At 44.8% G+C, this 22,805-nt stretch overlaps 1 protein-coding gene across 1 annotated transcript in view; it reads right to left on the reverse strand.

Moving 5' to 3' along the window:
* The window catches only part of LOC116958194 (uncharacterized), a 342,903-nt gene that overhangs the window by 86,486 nt on the left and 233,612 nt on the right, over nt 1-22,805 (reverse strand). The window lies entirely within an intron of this gene.

A 22,805-nucleotide genomic window follows, 5' to 3' on the forward strand; every position in this document is an offset into this window, starting at 1 on the left:
AAAGCTCAACTATGAAACTCAAAGCTCAACGATTAAACTCAAAGTTCAACTATTACACTGAAATCTCAATTTGAAACTCAAAGCTCAACCATTAAACTCAAAACTCAACTATTAAACTCAAAGCTCAACCATTAAACTCAAAACTGAACTATTAAAATCAAAGCTTAACTATTAAATTAAAAGTTCAACTATTAAACTCAAAGGTCAACGATTAAACTCAAAGTTCAACTATTAAACTAAAAAGCTCAACTATTAAACTTAAAGTTCAACTATCACACTCAAAACTCAAATATGAAACTCAATAAGCCACTGTTAAACTCAAAGCTCAACAATTATACTCAAAGTTCAACCTTTGAACTCAAAACGCAACTAATAAACTCAGAACTCAACTATTCCTCTCAAAGCTCAAGTATTAAACTCAAAGCTCAACGATTAAACTCAAAGGTCAACTATTACACGCAAAACCAAACTATTACACTTAAAGCTCATTTATTAAGGTCAAAGCTCAATGATTATTCTCAAAGCTGAACTATGAAACTTAATGTTTAACCATTACAATCAAAACTCAACTATAAAACTCAAAACTGAACTATTAAACTCAAAGCCCAACTATTAAAATCAAAGCTTAACTATTAAACTTAAAGTTCAACTATTAAACTCGAAGGTCAACGATTAAACGCAAAGTTCAACTATTAAACCCAAAGCTCAACTATTAAACTCAACGTTCAACTAATAAACTCAAAACTCAACTATTAAACTCAACGTTCAACTAACAAACTCAAAACTCAACTATTAAACTCAACGTTCAACTATTGAACTCAAAGCTCAATTATTAAACTAAAAGATCAACTATTAAACTCAAAGCACAACTATTAAAATCAAAGCTTAACTATTAAACTCAAAGTTCAACTATTAAACTCAACGTTCAACTATTAAACTCAAAGCTCAACGATTAAACTAAAAACTCAACCATCAAACTCAAAACTGAACTATTAAGCTCAAAACACAACTATTACACTCAAAACTCAACCATTACACTCAAAGATCAACTATGAAATTCAAAACGCAACTGTTTAACTCAAAGTTAATTTATTATACTCAATACTCAACGAATCATACACTGACTCACTCACACATCATACACTGACTCACTCACATCATGCACTGACTCACTCACACATCATACACTGACTCACTCACACACCATACACTGACTCACTCACACATCATACACTGACTCACCCACACATCATACACTGACACACTCACACATCATACACTGACTCACTCGCACATCATACACTGACTCACTCACACATCATACACTGACTCACTGACACATCATACACTGACTCACTCACACATCATACACTGATTCACTCACACACCATGCACTGACTCACTCACACATCATACACTGACTCACTCACACATCATACACTGACTCACTCACACATCATACACTGACTCACTCACACACCATGCACTGGATTACTCACACATCATACACTGACTCACTCACATCATGCACTGACTCACTCACACATCATATACTGACTCACTCACACATCATACACTGACTCACTCACACATCATACACTGACTCACTCACACATCATACACTGACTCACCCACACATCATACACTGACACACTCACACATCATACACTGACTCACTCGCACATCATACACTGACTCACTCACACATCATACACTGACTCACTCACACATCATACACTGACTCACTCACACATCATACACTGATTCACTCACACACCATGCACTGACTCACTCACACATCATACACTGACTCACTCACACATCATACACTGACTTACTCACACATCATACACTGACTCACTCACACACCATGCACTGGCTTACTCACACATCATACACTGACTCACTCACATCATGCACTGACTCACTCACACATCATGCACTGACTCACTCACACATCATACACTGACTCACTCACACATCATGCACTGACTCACTCAGACATCATGCACTGACTCACTCACACATCATACACTGACTCACTCACACATCATACACTGACTCACTCACACATCATACACTGACTCACTCACACATCATACACTGACTCACTCACACATCATACACTGACTCACTCACACATCATACACTGACTCACTCACACATCATACACTGACTCACTCACACACCATGCACTGACTCACGCACACATCATACACTGACTCACTCACACATCATACACTGACTCACTCACACATCATACACTGACTCACTCACACATCATACACTGACTCACTCACACATCATACACTGACTCACTCACACATCATACACTGACTCACTCACACATCATGCACTGACTCGCTCACACATCATACACTGACTCACTCACACATCATACACTGACTCACTCACACATCATACACTGACTCACTCACACATCATACACTGACTCACTCACACATCATACACTGACTCACTCACACATCATACACTGACTCACTCACACACCATGCACTGACTCACTCACACATCATACACTGACTCACTCACACATCATACACTGACTCACTCACACATCATACACTGACTCACTCACACATCATACACTGACTCACTCACACATCATACACTGACTCACTCACACATCATACACTGACTCACTCACACATCATACACTGACTCACTCACACACCATGCACTGACTCACTCACACATCATACACTGACTCACTCACACATCATACACTGACTCACTCACACATCATACACTGACTCACTCACACATCATGCACTGACTCGCTCACACATCATACACTGACTCACACATCATACACTGACTCACTCACACATCATACACTGACTCACTCACACAACATACACTGACTCACTCACACATCATACACTGACTCACTCACACATCATACACTGACTCACTCGCACATCATACACTGACTCACTCACACATCATACACTGACTCACTCACACATCATACACTGACTCACTCACACATCATACACTGACTCACTCACACACCATGCACTGACTCACTCACACATCATACACTGACTCACTCACACATCATACACTGACTCACTCACACATCATACACTGACTCACTCACACACCATGCACTGACTTACTCACGCATCATACACTGACTCACTCACATCATGCACTGACTCACTCACACATCATACACTGACTCACTCACACATCATACACTGACTCACTCACACATCATACACTGACTCACTCACACATCATACACTGACACACTCACACATCATACACTGACTCACTCGCACATCATACACTGACTCACTCACACATCATACACTGACTCACTCACACATCATACACTGACTCACTCACACATCATACACTGATTCACTCACACACCATGTACTGACTCACTTACACATCATACACTGACTCACTCACACATCATACACTGACTCACTCACACATCATACACTGACTCACTCACACACCATGCACTGGCTTACTTACACATCATACACTGACTCACTCACATCATGCACTGACTCACTCACACATCATACACTGACTCACTCACACATCATACACTGACTCACTCACACATCATACACTGACTCACTCACACATCATACGCTGACTCACTCACACACCATGCACTGACTCACTCACACATCATACACTGACCCACTCACATCTTGCACTGACTCACTCACACATCATGCACTGACTCACTCACACATCATGCACTGACTCACTCACACATCATACACTGACTCACTCACACATCATACACTGACTCACTCACACACCATGCACTGGCTTACTCACACATCATACACTGACTCACTCGCACATCATACACTGACTCACTCACACATCATACGCTGACTCACTCACACATCATACACTGACTCACTCACACATCATACACTGACTCACTCACACATCATACGCTGACTCACTCACACACCATGCACTGACTCACTCATACATCATGCACTGACTCACATTTTGCACTGACTCACTCACACATCATACACTGACTCACTCACACATCATACACTGACTCGCTCACACCACATACACTGACTCGCTCACACATCATACACTGACTCGCTCACACATCATACACTGACTCACTCACACACCATGCACTGACTCACTCACACATCATACACTGACTCACTCACACACCATGCACTGACTCACTCACACATCATACACTGACTCACTCACACATCATACACTGACTCACTCACACATCATACACTGACTCACTCACACATCATACACTGACTCACCCACACATCATACACTGACTCACTCACACATCATACACTGACTCACTCACACATCATGCACTGACTCACTCACACATCATGCACTGACTCACTCACACATCATACACTGACTCACTCACACATCATACACTGACTCACTCACACACCATGCACTGGCTTACTCACACATCATACACTGACTCACTCGCACATCATACACTGACTCACTCACATCATACGCTGACTCACTCACACATCATACACTGACTCACTCACACATCATACACTGACTCACTCACACATCATACGCTGACTCGCTCACACCACATACACTGACTCGCTCACACATCATACACTGACTCGCTCACACATCATACACTGACTCACTCACACACCATGCACTGACTCACTCACACATCATACACTGACTCACTCACACACCATGCACTGACTCACTCACACATCATACACTGACTCACTCACACATCATACACTGACTCACTCACACATCATACACTGACTCACTCACACATCATACACTGACTCACCCACACATCATACACTGACTCACTCACACATCATACACTGACTCACTCACACATCATGCACTGACTCACTCACACATCATGCACTGACTCACTCACACATCATACACTGACTCACTCACACATCATACACTGACTCACTCACACACCATGCACTGGCTTACTCACACATCATACACTGACTCACTCGCACATCATACACTGACTCACTCACATCATACGCTGACTCACTCACACATCATACACTGACTCACTCACACATCATACACTGACTCACTCACACATCATACGCTGACTCACTCACACACCATGCACTGACTCACTCATACATCATGCACTGACTCACATTTTGCACTGACTCACTCACACATCATACACTGACTCACTCACACATCATACACTGACTCGCTCACACCACATACACTGACTCGCTCACACATCATACACTGACTCGCTCACACATCATACACTGACTCACTCACACACCATGCACTGACTCACTCACACATCATACACTGACTCACTCACACACCATACACTGACTCACTCACACATCATACACTGACTCACTCACACATCATACACTGACTCACTCATCATACACTGACTCACTCACACATCATGCACTGACTCACTCACTCATCATACACTGACTCACTCACACATCATGCACTGACTCACTCACACATCATACACTGACTCACTCACACACCATACACTGACTCACTCACACATCATACACTGACTCACTCACATATCATACACTTACTCACTCACACACCATGCACTGACTCACTCACACATCATACACTGACTCACTCACACATCAAGCACTGACTCACTCACACACCATGCACTGACTCACTCACACATCATACACTGACTCACTCACACATCATACACTGACTCACTCACACATCATACACTGACTCACTCACACATCATACACTGACTCACTCACACATCATACACTGACTCACTCACACATCATACACTGACTCACACATCATACACTGACTCACTCACACATCATGCACTGACTCACTCACACCATGCACTGACTCACTCACACATACACTGACTCACTCACACCAACAACAACAACCGCCATTCACCACTAAGTGGCAGTGTCGTCACCACAATGCTTGTGCCAGGCTATGTGCACCCTGAGGCCACGTGAAGTGTCGAACGCCCGCTGGTAGGAGGTCACGGGGCAGACCCAGGTGTCACGGGTCGACTGACTGAGATGACTGGCTGATGCACCACCTGTGCCCCCTACTGTGCCAACCCGCTGTGCTTCAGCCACCCAGCGCTCCGCTCGTTGTTGTGAGCGTCGCTCCTCCGCCCTCCGTTGTTGTTGGAGGGCGACTACCTCCAACTGCCCAGTAGCGTCCTTCAAGAGCCTCCTCCACAGAGGTCGATCTTGACACCGCTAGTACCAGTCATCGGCAAGTCCACTCAGCTCCATGTCCTCCTGTACCACATCACTCCATCTCTTCTCTAGCCCGTACCGCGCCCGTTTAGCCCTCTCAATCCGGCCGAACAAAAGCTGTTTTGGCATGCGGTGGCTGGGCATGCGGGCTACATGACCCAGCCATCGCAGCCTTGCTTGCCGGAGGAGCTCACTGATGGGACATTGCCCAGATCTTTCAAGGATTTGTGAGCTCCTCACACAATCCAGTCTGGTTAAACCCAGGATGGATCGTAGGCAGGCCAGCCTAAATGTTTCTAACCGGCGAACATGTTCCATTAGGGGGTGCACGTTTCGCAAGCGTAAAGAAGGGAGGGAATGACCGTGGCCGAGAAGACCTGAAGCTTAGTGCGGAGCGACAGACCAGATAGCTTCCACACAGCGTTATGCAACCGATGAAAAGATATTACCACTCGACTGATTCGGAGTGAGACCTCTGCTGTTGAACTGGAGCCGGTCACTCACACCAGGGGTCGGGAACCTATGGCTCGCGAGCCAGATGTGGCTCTTTTGATGATTGCATATGGCTCGCAGATAAAACAAAATATTCTCACTTGTTTTAATCCATCCATCGATTTTTCACTGCGCATGTCCTGTTCAGGGCTGCAGGAGCAATTGTCCATTATTTTAATTGGATGATACTGGCCTACGTTTGCCGTTGCTGGGTAAAACAGGTAAACGCCCCCTTTTGAATCAGTCTGAGACTGCGTCTGCTCGGTCATTAGCTCAAAGCTAACCCTTCGACGAAGAAGATGGCGAAAAGAAAAAAAGACGACGAGTATCGTACATTTCAGGACGAATGGACCGAAGAATTCGCCTTTGTGGAGAGAGCGGGTTCTGCGGTGTGTCTAATTTGCAATGACAAAATTACATCGTTGAAACGGTCGAATGTAAAGCGGCACTTCGACACACGCCACGCTACCTTTGCATCAAAATACCCTGCGGGAGACAGCAGAAAGAAAGCGTGCCAAGAGCTTCTGAGCAGGGTGCAAGCTAGCCAGCAGCAACTCCGCGTATGGACCCGGCAAGGTGACTATAATTCGGCTAGCTTTGCTGGTTCTTTAGCAATAGTGAGGAACGGAAAACCATTCACAGATGGCGAGTATGCTAAAACGTTCATGCTGGATGTAGCCAATGAACTTTTTGATGATCTTCCGAACAAAGACAAGATAATCAAACGGATACAAGACATGCCTCTGTCGGCAAGAACTGTTCATGATCGTACCATCGTGATGGCAAACAAAGTGGAGGAAACGCAAGTGAAGGACATAAATGCAGCGCCGTTCTTTTCTCTGGCTTTGGATGAGTCAACAGACGTGAGCCATTTGTCGCAGTTCAGCGTGATTGCAAGATATGCTGTTGGTGACACACTGCGCGAAGAAAGTCTTGCTGTTCTGCCATTAAAAGGGTCCACAAGAGGTGAGGATTTATTCAAGTCTTTCATGGAGTTTGCTCAAGAAAAAAGTCTACCTATGGATAAACTTCTCTCAGTGTGTACTGATGGTGCTCCGTGTATGGTGGGGAAAAACAAAGGATTTGTGGCGCTTCTCCGTGAACATGAAAATAGACCCATCCTAAGTTTCCATTGCATTATACACCAGGAGGCACTTTGTGCTCAGATGTGTGACAGGCAGTTTGGCGAAGTGATGTCGCTGGTCATTCGTGTGATCAACTTTATTGTTGCCCGAGCCTTAAATGATCGCCAGTTTAAAACACTGCTGGATGAAGTTGTAAATAACTATCCTGGTCTGCTTTTGCACAGCAATGTGCGTTGGTTGTCAAGAGGGAAGGTGCTTAGCCGTTTTGCGGCTTGCCTGAACGAAATCCGGACTTTCCTTGAAATGAAAGGTGTCGGGCATCCTGAGCTAGCCGACACCGAGTGGCTCCTCAAGTTTTACTATCTCGTAGATCTGACTGAACATCTGAACCAGCTCAACGTGAAAATGCAAGGCATTGGAAATACAGTGTTATCCCTTCAACAAGCTGTATTTGCTTTTGAAAACAAGCTGGAGCTTTTCATCACGGATCTTGAAACAGGTCGTTTACTACATTTTGAAAAACTGAGCCAATTTAAAGATGCATGCACAGCAAGTGAGCCCATTCAAAACCTTGCTCTCCACCAGCTAGCTGGCTGCACATCCAGTCTCCTACAGTCCTTCAAAGCACGCTTTGGAGAATTTCGTGAGCACACTCGTCTTTTTAAGTTCATCACCCATCCAAACGAGTGATCACTGAACACAGCCGACCTGAATTACATCCCTGGTGTCTCCGTCAGAGATTTTGAAGCAGAAGTGGCTGACCTGAAGGCCTCAGACATGTGGGTGAATAAGTTCAAGTCACTGAATGAAGATTTGGAAAGAATCACACGACAGAAAGCGGAGTTGGCGAGCAAGCACATGTGGACAGAAATGAAAAAACTCCAACCCGAAGACCAGCTGATTCTCAAAACTTGGAACGCGCTTCCTGTCACATACCACACACTGCAGCGTGTGAGTATTGCTGTATTGACCATGTTTGGATCTACGTATGCATGTGAGCAGTCATTCTCACATCTTAAAAACATCAAGTCCAACCTACGATCACGTTTAACGGATGAAAGCCTCAACGCTTGCATGAAGCTTAACCTCACCAAGTACCAACCCGACTACAAAGACATCAGCAAATCCATGCAGCACCAGAAGTCGCATTAATGGTGAGTGTTATAACAACATTATTTAAAAGAATAAATTCAGAGGCTTATTATACTGACATTTAGTTGAATTCACTTTTAAAATATATTATATGGCTCTCACTGAAATAAATTTCCAAATTTTTTGCTTTCATGGCTCTCTTAGTCAAAAAGGTTCCCGACCCCTGACTCACACCATGCACTGACTCACTCACATCATGCACTGACTCGCTCATCATGCGCTTACTCACTCACACATCATGCACTGACTCACTCATCATGCGCTTATTCACTCACACATCATACACTCGCACAACCACTGACCCATTCACTCAGCATACACAGGTTCACTCATCGTGTGCTGGCTCACTCGCACATCATACACTGACTCAATCATCATACACTGACTCACACATTATACACTCGCTCACACATCATACGCTGACTCACACATCATACACTGGGAGTGTCGAGTTGCCAGCTATGGCTGCAGTTTTTTGTCATACATGTTATGTATATCGTTTATTGTTACATTTAAAATCACAGTTCCTATGATTACTGTTGTTACATTGCTATTATAGCTTTATTTTGGTCTGGTTGTGGTGTAATAGTTTTCTGCAAAGTGGATTAATATTTTATTTGTTGCGGTTGCACCCGACTTAAGAGCCGCATGGCTCACAGGGCTCTACCTAATAAATTAAACTTGAAAAAATGAAAAACTTGATTTACAATTTTTAGTACGACGTTTCGCTGGTAATTGCATCCAGCATCATCGGGCAATTTGCCTGAATGGTGAAGCCCTCCACTTGCTCCCGGTCTTAAATAGAGCAGCAAGGGTGACATCATAATCAGTTAACCCAATCAGGTGCAGTGATTTGAGGCGGGGCGTGTATTGTAACAGAGCACTGAATGCCAAATCACGAACGCAAAAGCAACACTGCTGAAAGCGATCAGATTGTTAAAACAATTAAAATACCATATATCTCAGGAGTAACTGACAAATTAGCCCGTGTTTTGCCAAAAGCAAAACATAAAGGAATATTTGGTACAGTACACAAAATTCAAAACTAGTATCTTGCACTAAAGACGAATTACCTAAATTATCAACAGAAGGTGTATATCGGATTGTTTATGTGGCAGATGCTATATTGGTCAGACGGAACGTAACATCAGCGTAAGACTAAAAGAACACCAGATAAATATTAAATTATCTCAAACACAACTGTCGGCAGTGGCAGAGCATGCTTGTCAACAAGGACACTCAATTGATTTTGATAACGTTGAAGTGTTGTGTAAAACTAATTTTTACTGGCAAAGACTAATTAGAGAAAACATTGAAATTGAGAGAAAATGTATAACTTGAATCGCTCTGACAGCTACAGGCTTAGTGCGGCCTGGAAGCGTATTATTAAGTAAACTATATATAACAATAAAAATTCCTTACAGGGGAAACAAATACTAATGAATAACAATTGAATGATTACCAATCTATCATATAATTACAATACCCTCCCCCATCTGCCTCAAATCACTGCACCTGATTGGGTTAACTGATGATGACGTCACTGTGCTGCTGCTCTATTTAAGACCGGGAGCACGTGGAGGGCTTCACCATTCTGGCGAATTGCCCGATGATGCTGGATGTAATCACCAGCGAAACGTCACAGTACTCAAACTGTAAATGTTGTGGATTCACTCTTCAACACACCGGTGGGCTAAAGTAGTGAACTAATTGTCTTTTGTCAACGTGACACTTTTTTTGATGATTGGCCGTGTCGGGTGGTGGAGGGTTACGACACATTTATAAATAACGCGATCTAACACAAAAACCTTTATTATTGATAATATTGGTCGCGAAAGCCTACGTGTTAAACTGAATGTAATGCAACGCAGAGAGTCGGCTAATACACAGTTAACGCATAGCGTGGTTGATTAACGTTCTTCCAAAAGCTCAAAGTTCAACGATTCAACTTAAATCTTGATTTGAAGCTTTCGTGACTGCGGAAATCAAAACTCTCTTGCTCTTTCGGTAAAGCCACGTAGATAGAAAACATAATAAAAGAATAAAATAATAAATTGATAAAATAAAATAACACAATAATATTCTCACGACGTTTCGGCCACAACACAAGCGGCCTTCATCAGGTGAAGGGGACGAGACTGTCTGGAGGATGGCTTTCTCACTCCAGCGCTGTCCTCCAGACAGTCTCGTCCCCTTCACCTGATGAAGGCCGCTTGTGTTGTGGCCGAAACGTCGTGAGAATATTATTGTGTTATTTTATTTGATCAATGTATTATTTTATTCTCATTCTACGTGACTTTACCGAAAGAACCAAAGAAGATGAATCCTTGCAGTCACGAAAGCTTGAAATCGAAACATAATAAAAGAACACGACGTTTCGGTCGCAACCCAAGCGTCCGTCATCATGGTGAGAAAGAATGATCTGCTGTTGTGGCTTTATATAGGTGTAGTGTTGTAAATATTGACGAACACACTTCTTTATGAGGCACACTGTTTTATTGTCTTTCTTCCGACACGGTCCCTAACACACATAAGGCGTATGACGGTCCCCTTACCCGATACCTAAAGAGGTATAGCCTCCGGACTCAGCGGGACCCATCACTGGTGACCCGCTAGCCTAACGTCCTGTGGCTGGGACCTAGGGGAGGCTGACTGACCCGACCACTCGGTCTGTGGGTCTGGACCACTGGTCTACACTGAGCTCCAGCCCTTAGAAGGGCTGTAGAGCTTGGGTCCAGGGTCCTGTCTATCCAGGACCTATTCTCCCCTGACCACTGGTCTACACTGAGCCTCAGCCCTTTAGAAGGGCTGCAGAGCTTGGGTCCAGGGTCCTGTCTATCCAGGACCTATTCTCCCCTGACCGCTGGTCTACACTGAGCTCCAGCCCTTAGAAGGGATGTAGAGCTTGGGTCCAGGGTCCTGTCTATCCAGGACCTATTCTCCCCTAACCACTGGTCTACACTGAGCCTCAGCCCTTTAGAAGGGCTGCAGAGCTTGGGTCCAGGGTCCTGTCTATCCAGGACCTATTCTCCCCTGACCGCTGGTCTACACTGAGCTCCAGCCCTTAGAAGGGCTGTAGAGCTTGGGTCCAGGTTCCTGTCTATCCAGGACCTATTCTCCCCTGACCACTGGTCTACACTGAGCCTCAGCCCTTTAGAAGGGCTGTAGAGCTTGGGTCCAGGGTCCTGTCTATCCAGGACCTATTCTCCCCTGACTACTGGTCTACACTGAGCCCCAGCCCTTAGGAGGGCTGTAGAGCTTGGGTCCAGGGTCCTGTCTATCCAGGACCTATTCTCCCCTGACTACTGGTCTACACTGAGCCCCAGCCCTTAGGAGGGCTGTAGAGCTTGGGTCCAGGGTCCTGTCTATCCAGGACCTATTCTCCCCTGACCACTGGTCTACACTGAGCCTCAGCCCTTTAGAAGGGCTGTAGAGCTTGGGTCCAGGGTCCTGTCTATCCAGGACCTATTCTCCCCTGACCGCTGGTCTACACTGAGCCTCAGCCCTTTAGAAGGGCTGTAGAGCTTGGGTCCAGGGTCCTGTCTATCCAGGACCTATTCTCCCCTGACCGCTGGTCTACACTGAGCCTCAGCCCTTTAGAAGGGCTGTAGAGCTTGGGTCCAGGGTCCTGTCTATCCAGGACCTATTCTCCCCTGACCACTGGTCTACACTGAGCCTCAGCCCTTTAGAAGGGCTGCAGAGCTTGGGTCCAGGGTCCTGTCTATCCAGGACCTATTCTCCCCTGACCACTGGTCTACACTGAGCCTCAGCCCTTTAGAAGGGCTGTAGAGCTTGGGTCCAGGGTCCTGTCTATCCAGGACCTATTCTCCCCTGACCGCTGGTCTACACTGAGCCTCAGCCCTTTAGAAGGGCTGTAAGGCTTGGATCCAGGGTCCTGTCTATCCAGGACCTATCCTCCCCTGACCGCTGGTCTACACTGAGCCTCAGCCCTTTAGAAGGGCTGTAAGGCTTGGATCCAGGGTCCTGTCTATCCAGGACCTATTCTCCCCTGACCGCTGGTCTACACTGAGCCTCAGCCCTTTAGAAGGGCTGTAAGGCTTGGATCCAGGGTCCTGTCTATCTTCAGCCCAGGCTTCGGTCTTCGTGTGGAGAGAACTCAGCCAGAGCTCTCAGCGCTCTGGCTTTTATACCGGTTCGTGGCTGGCTCCGTCCAAGCCACGCCCCTTCTTGGAACCTTCTGATTGGCCCTCACGAACCGTCGTTTGGATCCCCTCTCACCTCTGTTTGACACCCAGTGGTACTGCAGGTTACCGAATGGTGAGTGGCGATCACCTCTACATAGGGGGGGGGGTTCTATTGTCGTGGCTGTAGAAGTTCACGGGGGGAGAGGGGGGAGGGTGTGTGGCGTGCAGGGATGGGTGGGGGCTGGAAAAATTAGCATGAAACTCAAAGCTCAACTATTAAACTCAAAGCTCAACTACTAAACTCAAAACGCAACTATGAAACTCAAAACTCAACTATTAAACTCAAAGCTCAACTATTAAACTCAAAGCTCAACTACTAAACTCAAAGCTCAACTATTAAACTCAATGCTCAACTATTAAACTCAAAGCTCAATTGCTAAACTCAAAGCTCAACTATTAAACTCAAAGCTCAACTATTAAACTCAAAGCTCAACTATTAAACTCAAAGCTCAACTATTAAACTCAAAGCTCAACTATTAAACTCAAAGCTCAACTATTAAACTCAAAGCTCAACTATTAAACTCAAAGCTCAACTACTAAACTCAAAGCTCAACGATTAAACTCAAAGCTCAACTATTAAACTCAAAGCTCAATTACTAAACTCAAAGCTCAACTATTAAACTCAAAGCTCAACTATTAAACTCAAAGCTCAACTATTAAACTCAAAGCTCAACTATTAAACTCAAAGCTCAACTACTAAACTCAAAGCTCAACTATTAAACTCAATGCTCAACTATTAAACTCAAAGCTCAATTGCTAAACTCAAAGCTCAACTATTAAACTCAAAGCTCAACTATTAAACTCAAAGCTCAACTATTAAACTCAAAGCTCAACTATTAAACTCAAAGCTCAACTATTAAACTCAAAGCTCAACTATTAAACTCAAAGCTCAACTATTAAACTCAAAGCTCAACTACTAAACTCAAAGCTCAACGATTAAACTCAAAGCTCAACTATTAAACTCAAAGCTCAATTACTAAACTCAAAGCTCAACTATTAAACTCAAAGCTCAACTATTAAACTCAAAGCTCAACTATTAAACTCAAAGCTCAACTATTAAACTCAAAGCTCAACTACTAAACTCAAAACGCAACTGTTAAACTCAAAACTCAACTATTAAACTCAAAGCTCAACTATTAAACTCAAAGCTCAACTATTAAACTCAAAACTCAACTATTAAACTTAAAGCTCAACTATTAAACTCAAAGCTCAACTATTAAACTCAAAGCTCAACTACTAAACTCAAAGCTCAACTATTAAACTCAAAGCTCAACTATTAAACTCAAAGCTCAACTATTAAACTCAAAACTCAACTATTAAACTCAAAGCTCAACTATTAAACTCAAAGCTCAACTATTAAACTCAAAGCTCAACTATTAAACTCAAAGCTCAACTACTAAACTCAAAGCTCAACTATTAAACTCAAAGCTCAACTACTAAACTCAAAGTTCAACTATTAAACTCAAAGCTCAACTATTAAACTCAAAGCTCAACTATTACACTCAAAGCTCAACTATTACACTCAAAGCTCAACTATTACACTCAAAACTCAACTATTAAACTCAAAACTCAACTATTAAACTCAAAACGCAACCATTAAACTCAAAACTCAACTATTAAACTCAAAACTCAACTATTACACTCAAAACTCAACTATTAAACTCAAAACTCAACTATTAAACTCAAAGCTCAACTGTTACACTCAAAACGCAACGATTACACTCAAAACGCAACGATTACACTCAAAACGCAACTGTTAAACTCAAAATATTATTTGGTTCTTTCGGTAAAGTCACGTAGAATTTTTTTTTTTATCATGATAATAATAGAATACGACGTTTCGATTGCAACACAAGCAACCATGATGGTTCAACTTAAATCTCAACTATTAAACTCAAAACTGCAGTGTCTCTCTCATCATCATCATCATGGTGAACTAGGATATATTAACTTCCTCGCCTGGTATACAGGAGGTCGTGAGTTCGATCCGAACCCTGACAATGCCTGCTGTACATTTGGAGTTGGAGTGTCTCTCTCTCTCATCATCATCATCTTCACGGTGGCTAGGAGATGTTAACTACCTCGCCAGGTATACAGGAGGTCGTGGGTTAAATCCCGACCCTGACAATGCCTGCTGTATATTTGGAGTTTGCGTGTCTCTCTCTCTCATCATCATCATCTTCACGGTGGCTAGGAGATGTTAACTACCTCGCCAGGTATACAGGAGGTCGTGGGTTAGATCCCGACCCTGACAATGCCTGCTGTATATTTGGGGTCTGCGTGTCTCTCTCATCATTATCACGGTGGTTAGGAAATGTTAACTACTGCGCCTGGTATACAGGAATTCGTGGGTTTGATCATGGCCCTGATCCCTGTATATTTGGAGTTTGCGTAACTCTCTCTCCCCGTGGTCGCGTGGATTTTTGTAGAAGGGGTGTACGACCTATTCTCATAACTAAAATTTACTTTTGACTGTGATGATTTACCCTGTGTGGACGTGGGGAGCGGTCGTGTCGTAGCGGTTAGCACGCAACCCTAAGGAGAGACAAGACTCTCCTGAAATCACACGTAACATCGACGGAAAAAAATGTCTACATCTGATTGGGAACATGTAGATAACACGACAGCCTCTTCAGCCGCCTCAATGTCAGCTAAATGCAAAGATAACCCGATTTCCAACATTAACCTCCTTTCCAAGAAGAAGCCAGATTCACACGTCAAAAAGTCGGACGTTGACAAGATGGTTATCAATCAGAGTAACAGTCCAATTTCAGACATCCTAAAATCGGTTCTAGCCAAAGGATTGAATTTCGCAGTCACCCCTAAACACATCCCAGTTGATGATGTAATTGTCCAGGTCGACGTAGCCCTTAAGGGTCTGGGACACATTACTGCAGACGTGGTAAGATCAGAAATCGTTGCAATCCTCAAAAACGCTAAGCCACCTATTAGCAACATCTGTGAGGATGAGCGCTTTGAGCTTTCTCAATTAAAAAAGAGAGATGCCATCGTCATCCTCTCAGCCGACAAGGGAAATGCCACAGTCACAATGGACAAAACCACATACAACAACACAATTCAGGACCTACTTAATAATGGTAGCTTTACCAAAATTAAACGAGAACCCACCAACTGCCTCGTTAAGAAAAGCAGAAATATCATCACTGATAATAGGGGTTTCCCCTTTTTTCTGGTAACAAAACAGGTGCTAAGATATTCTTGGTTCTTTTGGTAAAGTCACCACGTAGAAGGGAAACAATAAAATTTTAAAAATAGAAAGCAATATTTTATTGTTTCCCTTCTACGTGGTGACTTTACCGAAAGAACCAAGAATATGAATCCCTGCAGTCACGAAAGCTTTAAATCAAAAGGTGTTAAGATGTTAAAACACCAAACTGAAACCTTTTACAAGGAATCACGTCTTGCATTAACCACAATGCTTGTGGTCAGAATGCAAACAAAAAACACACTCTGGTAAGAAATCATCACTGATTCGACGTCTTCAATCACACCAACCAAGCGGTTTTCCTTAAAACCCTCTGCTGCTAGACCATCCAGATTGTATGGATTACCAAAAATCCATAAAGAAGGGACACCCCTTTGTCCTCTCGTCTCCACCATTGACTCACCCACCTACAAACTGGCCGATTTATGCCTGAGACCTTACAACCATTCACTGGTGAGGCCACCTCAGCTGTACTTAACTCAGCTCACTTGGTATCGTTAATTAAGGACATCTCACTATCTCCAGGTGATTTGCTCGTTAGTTTCGATGTGGTCTCTTTGTTTACCAAAGTTCCTGTGCCTGACACCATTGCAATCATTGAAGATTTGGTCCAACAAGGAGGACTGAATGCTGATGTGCCGACCCTGGTGAGACACTGCCTCGCCAACACTTACTTCACCTGGAATGGAACATTCTACAAACAAGTAGAAGGTACCCCAATGGGTTCTCCCTTATCTACAGTTGTAGCCAATGTTTTCATGGAAAATTTGAGACAGATGCCATCTAGGATCCACTCTACGTCCGTCCTTGTGGGAGAGGTACGTAGATGACACGTTCGTCATCTGGCCACATGGCCAACCAGCTCCGAACCAATTCCTCAACCACATCAATTCCATACACCCAGCTATCAAATTCACCACGGAGGTGGGGAAAGGATGGCAAGCTACTATTCTTGAATGTTTTAATCGAAAGGAGACAAGATGGCTCAATGGGACACTGTCTACAGGAAAGCCACTCATACGGATTCATATCTAAAGCCTGACTCCCACCACGATTCTGCCCAGAAGAATTCCCTGATCAAAACTCTACACCATAGAGCTCCATGTATTTACGACCATCACCACCTAGCCAGTGAACTGAAACACGTACACCAAGCTCTCAAGATTAATGGATATTCAGACTACACAATCCGTAAAGCTATCACCCCAACCGTTGGGAAAGAACCATCTGAGGACCCAATCAAAACCATCACCTTGCCATACATAGCAGGGGTCACCATAAATATCTCCAAAATCTTGAGCAAACACAAGATCCAGGTTCGATTTAACACAGTACATAAAATTCGTTATCTGATCCCATCTGTGAATGATGTGATCCCTGACATACAATACCCCGGCATCAAAAAACTAAGCTGTGTCTGTGGCAGTAGTTACATTGGGGAAACTAAGCGACATGTCTCGGACCGTGTTCGTGAACATAAGGCAGATCTGAAACACGGTAGGACCAATACCTCGGCCGTGGCTGATCATTGTTTTAATACGGTGGGCTCACACGAAATTGATTTCTCTAAGACGAAGGTACTTTGCAAACCCACTGGCTATCAACAAAAATTCGTTCATTATGCCAACCGCATATCCAGACAGAACTTCAATCAAGAAGATGGGTATAAACTGATCAATCATTGGAAGGACGTTATCAACCAGTTTAAGTCATAACTGGCTGTGATGTTCCCATCCTACCACTTTCCGATGTTGTTATTTTCGGCTCTGTGATTTTACATTAACAAGTAAAATTTCATCTTCTTGGTTATTTCGGTAAAGTAACGTAGAAGGGAAATAATAAAATAATAAAAATAAAACATTATAAAATTATCACGAGAAGCAAGAAAAATTCTTGCTGTGGTTTTCACAGAACTGTCGGAAAGACAGCGCTGTCTTTCCGACAGTTCTGTTTCTTCAAGAAGATACAATTTTACCTACACGTGTAGTAGTAGCTACTACACTACAAGTGTAGTAGTAGTGTACTAGTAGCTACTACTGTAGTGTAGTAGTGTAGTAGTAGCTACTACTACACGTGTAGTAGTAGCTACTACTACACGTGTAGTAGTAGCTACTACTACACGTGTTGTAGTAGCTACTACTACACGTGTAGCTGCTTGTGCTACTATGATAGTCTGGCACTCTAATGTGTGGGTTGGAGAGGTGACGCAGTGATGGCCGACACTGAGGATGTTGGCAACGTGGATGGAGCTTGCTCGCATGGTTGCTACGGTGGTTGTGGCGGTTGTTGTGGTTGCTACGGTGGTTGTGGTGGTTGTGGTGGTTGCTGTGGTGGTTGTTGTGGCTGCTATGGTGGTTGTGGTTGCTGTGGTGGTTGTTGTGGTTGCTGAGTTGTTGTGGTTGTTGTGTGGTTGTTGTGGTTGCTGTGGTGGTTGTTGTGGCCGCTGTGGTTGGTGTGGCTGCTGGTGGTTGCTGTGGTGGTTGTTGTGGTTGCTGTGGTGGTTGTTGTGGTTGCTGTGGTGGTTGTTGTGGCTGCTGTGGTTGTTGTGGCCGCTATGGTGGTTGCTGATTTATTGTGGTTGTTGTGGTGGTTGTTGTGGTTGCTGTGGTTGTTCTGGTGGTTGTTGTGGTTGTTGTGGTTGATGTGGTTGTTGTGGTTGCTGTGGTGGTTGTTGTGGTTGCTGGTGGTTGTTGTGGTGGTTGTTGTTGTGGTTGTTGTGGTTGCTGTGGTGGTTGTTGTGGTGGTTGTTGTGGTTGTTGTGGTTGCTGTGGTGGTTGTTGTGGTTGTTGTGGTTGCTGTGGTGGTTGTTGTGGTGGTTGTTGTGGTTGCTGTGGTGGTTGTTGTGGTTGTTGTGGTTGTTGTGGTGGTTGTTGTGGTTGTTGTGGTGGTTGTTGTGGCTGCTGTGGTTGTTGTGGTTGCTGTGGTTGTTGTTGTGGTGGTTGCTGTGGTTGTTGTTGTGGTGGTTGTTGTGGTTGTTGTGGTGGTTATTGTGGCTGCTTTGGTTGTTGTGGTTGCTGTGGTTGTTGTTGTGGTTGTTGTGGTGGTTGTTGTGGCTGCTGTGGTTGTTGTGGTTGCTGTGGTGGTTGTTGTGGCCGCTATGGTGGTTGCTGAGTTATTGTGATTGTTGTGGTTGCTGTGGTGGTTGTTATGGCCGCTATGGTGGTTGTTGTGGTTGTTGTGGTTGCTGTGGTGGTTGTTGTGGCCGCTATGGCGGTTGTTGAGTTATTGTGGTTGTTGTGTGATTGATGTGGTTGTTGTGGTTGTTGTGGTGGTTGTTGTGGCTACTGTGGTGGTTGTTGTGGCTGCTGTGGTGGTTGTTGTGGTTGCTGTTGTTGTAGTGGCTGTTATGGTTAATGTGCTGTGGTGATTGCTGTGGTGATGATTGCTGTGGTGATTGCTGTGTTGTGGTTGTTGTTGGTGTGTTGTGGCCGCTGGTGGTGGTTGTTGCGGCTGCTGGTGGTTGTTGTTGGTGATTGTGGTTGTTGTTGGCTGTGCTAGTGGTTGTTCAATTTGAATCACAGTTCCTACGATCACTGTTACATTGTTTTTATAGCTTTATTTTGGCGATATTCGAAAACGTTTTGGTTAAGCCATGTTTGTGTTTGTTGTAGTACGGAGTTAGCCTGATAACTTTATCTAAATTCTCTTATCGGTTTTGATTTAAAGCTTTCGTGACTGCGGTGATTCATATTCTTGAAGGGAAACAATAAAACAATAAAATATATATCAAACAATAAAATTCTCACGACGTTTCGGACTGTAACACAAGCGGTCATCATCAGGTGTGAAAAGTTTCTTGCCGTTGGTTTTCACACCTGATGATGACTGCTTGTGTTACAGTCCGAAACGTCGTGAGAATTTTATTGTTTTATATTTATTATTATTGTTGTTTCCCTTCAACGTGACTTTACCGAAAGAACCAAGAATATTAAAATTTCGATTTAAAGCTTTCGTGACTGCAAGGATTCATCTTCTTTGGTTCTTTCGGTAAAGTCACCACCACGTAGAATGAGAATAAAATAATACATTGATAAAATAAAATAACTCAATAATATTCTCAATTTATTATTTTATTCTCATTCTACGTGGTGACTTTACCGAAAGAACCAGAGAAGATGAACCAAGAATATGTCTTACGGTTGTTACTGTTAGACTTGCATTCCGTTGGGATTTTTTTTCTGGAATATTTTACTGTCTTTTGTCCTGGCTGTTTCTGTCACTTTGAGATGTTCTTCGTTCATGATTTGTTGCGGTTAAACACGAGTTAAGGGACCGTCCATAAATGACGTCACGCGATTTTTGACGATTTTTTACCCCCCTCCCCCACCCTCGTCACACGGCGTCACAAAGAGTCAGACCCCCCCCCCTCAAATGACGTCAGTAAGCTCTGCCCTCCCCCCCCAAAAAAAAATGTTTCAAATCGCTTAAAAGTAGAACGTGTTGTCAATATTTATGTAAAGTTGCGCATTTTGATGTGACGTCACATTTCTCAACCCCCCCACCCCCTCCCTCGTCCCACATCGTCACAAATGTCTGACCCCCCCCCCTTCCCCTAGCTGCGTGACGTCATTTATGGACGGCCCCTAAGAGCCTCGTGGCTCACAGGGCTTAACCCAATAAGTCAAATCTAAAACTTCTATGAGCAGCACCACGTGATGTCGCCGGATTGCCCCACACGCTTTTAAAATGTCGGCCGCGCGCGCATGCGCAGTGCCCGCTGTAGCCCCCCCCTCACTCCTCCAGCCCCTCTCCCCATTCACCACGCCCCTCCCCCCATTCACCACGCCCCTCCCCCCACTAGCCCCGCCCCTCCCCCCACACACCCCGCCCTTCCCCCACTGCCCCGCCCCTCTCCCCATTCACCACGCCCCTCCCCCCCACTAGCCCCGCCCCTCGGCCCGCCCCTCCCCCCACTCACCCTCGCCCCTCCCCCCACTGCCCCGCCCCTCTCCACCCCTCCCCCACTCTCCCGACGACGATGCTGCTGCTGATTCCGTTGGTGGTGGTGCCGCAACAACAACAACAACAACCGTCAATACCACCACCACCACCGAGTGTGTGTGTGTTGTGGCCTTGGAAGGGAAAATATATAACAGACGACGTTTCGGACCAATGGCCCTTCTCAGTACAGCAACTGAATATTGTATTTGTACTGTTTGGGTCACGTAGATGGAGGAAAAAATAAAAAAAATCACGACGTTTCGGACGCTTGTGTTGCGCCCGAAACGTCGTGATTTATTTTATTTTATACCCAAGAAGACTTTACCGAAAGAACAAAATAGTATCGTGACAGCAAGGTTAACAAAATCACACAAACACGACACTACCATCCACCATCCTACCCAGGCAAAGCCCACTTACTACAGTTTTGTTTATTATGTTTTTATTCATTCCCTATTTTTCAGAAGCCGACCTGGCAATCCCAAATGACAAGCTCAGCAAAGTGGTCCCACCATTTGAACATTCATTAACCTTATGGCAACGTCATTTTACGTCTGCTGAAGGCGAGCGACACGGCAATCTGTCCCTCTCCGCGAGCTCTACACGATGCGCTATTCAAAGTTTTAATTCCGATTTTGACTTCCGTTTATTCGGGACCCCCGGGGGTCCATCCGTTAAGGTTAATTTATAGCAGCCAAATCATCAAAAAATCATCCCAATCGGGGACACAGCCCCGCCCTAATCTTACTCTAGCCCCGCCCCTTCAATCCCGGCTCGTCCAATAGCGACGCTCCCCCTCACCCGAATCGTACTCAAACCCCGCCCCCTACAGCAAACCCACTCCCCCTAGCCCCGCCTTCTATCCTTACCCTGACTCTAGCCCCGCCCCAACAATCCCGGCCCACTCAAAGTCCCGTCCAATAGCGACGCTCCCCCTACCCGAATCGTATTTAAACCCCGGCCCCCTACAGCCCACTCCCCCTAGCCCCGCCTTCAATTCTTACCCTTACTCTAGCCCCGCCCCTACAATCCCGGCCCATTCAAAGTTCCGTCCAATAGCGACGCTCCCCCTCACCCGAATCATATTAAAACCCCGCCCCCTACAGCAAGCCCACTCCCCCTAGCCCCGCCTTCTATTCGTTCCCTTACTCTAGCCCCGCCTCCCTAATTTAGCCCCGCCCATTGAGACCCGCCCACTGGTGGTCTCGACCAATAGCGACGCTCCCCTCTCCCTAATCTTATTCAAACCCCACCCTCTATGTTCCAATAGCCACCGCCTCTGATAGTTGGTCATGTTCTGTGGAACTGCCTCCCTAAGAGCTTCGCAGCTCATCGGATTCCTCCAGTACAGTGCATAGTACAGTATATAAATATTCTGATTCTGATTATTCAAGCCCCGCTCCAGACCCTCGAGTCTGTACCCTAAGCCCCGCCCCACACATTC

This window comes from Petromyzon marinus, chromosome 74, assembly GCF_048934315.1.
Source record: "Petromyzon marinus isolate PM22_M1 ecotype Great Lakes invasive population chromosome 74, UKy_Petmar_22M1.pri1.0, whole genome shotgun sequence".
In the NCBI taxonomy this organism is placed as follows: Eukaryota; Metazoa; Chordata; class Hyperoartia; order Petromyzontiformes; family Petromyzontidae; genus Petromyzon; species Petromyzon marinus.